This window comes from Canis lupus, chromosome 13 (assembly GCF_003254725.2).
Source record: "Canis lupus dingo isolate Sandy chromosome 13, ASM325472v2, whole genome shotgun sequence".
In the NCBI taxonomy this organism is placed as follows: Eukaryota; Metazoa; Chordata; class Mammalia; order Carnivora; family Canidae; genus Canis; species Canis lupus.
Genome location: NC_064255.1, coordinates 34,411,398 through 34,412,460, shown reverse-complemented (window position 1 = coordinate 34,412,460; position 1,063 = coordinate 34,411,398).

Genomic DNA, 1,063 nt, shown 5'->3' with positions numbered 1-1,063 from the left:
TCCTCCATTATCCATCCTTATAGTATGGTTGTGGTTTTAGGACCTAGAACATTCTCTCAAACTTGTTTTGAGAGTAGATCTGTGCATTTGAGATACTGGGACTGAGGTAGACCACAACTATCCACAATCTTGCAGTTGCCTGGCCCCAGATGATTCTCTAAAGACCATTCTTGATTTGAGCTTCAAGGACTCTGGGGTGGACCAACAAAGCTGGAACATCTTTATATCACCTGGCATCTAGATGGGCTCATCTTTTAGGAGATTTGGATAGTAACATCTAGACTTCTACTCTCAGGTCCTGAACTAGTCCCTCAAAAGTGCTCAGATCCATAGAGGAGAAGCTTGAGTCCATGTGTCACCCTTGTTTCAGGTTGTCTAGGAAATGTAAGGACCTTGGAGTTTGTTCCTGGAGAGGATAGGACAGTTATGGACCCTTCTAGGCTTTAGAAGTTTAGTTCTCCCTGCAGTTAGCTCTCGGGCAGGGAAACCCCTTGAAATACTTCCAGCCCACCCTTGGAGTCTACTGTAAATGCATCTCGGATGCCAATGCAAGTTGTTTTTCTGGAAGAATTTTTAAAGCTTTCATTATCAAAACAGATTCAAGATTTAAAAAGTTAGTCAACAAGGTATGCCTAAAGCCAAATTTGGAGTGGAAAACTTTTGAAGCCTCAGGAGGTAGATGGTTGCCATACGTGTCCAGGTGATTTGATAGGTTTTTGGTGGTACCAGAGATTCTTGTGTGATTTACTTGGAGACTTCTAATCCCCTAGGATTTACACCTAAGGAAAAAGTGACTATCAGAAGTCTTCCTTGTACCATAATTATAGGTCCTGTCCAGCCACAGACTATGTTGCTCCATCATCCATATTTCTAGCTTCTTGTTCCAAGGAAAAGTGAGTAGCTTGAAATTTTAAGACTTAACAGAAAAATTCAAGCTGACCCAGAAAGTCTTGGCCTCAGAGATCTTTCCAGTCTTGCTCTGGCATGAAACCCAGTGGACCTCCTTATTTTAAAGGTGGGGGAGTTGAGGTAAAAAGCAAGAATACCTGAATCCACCCGATTT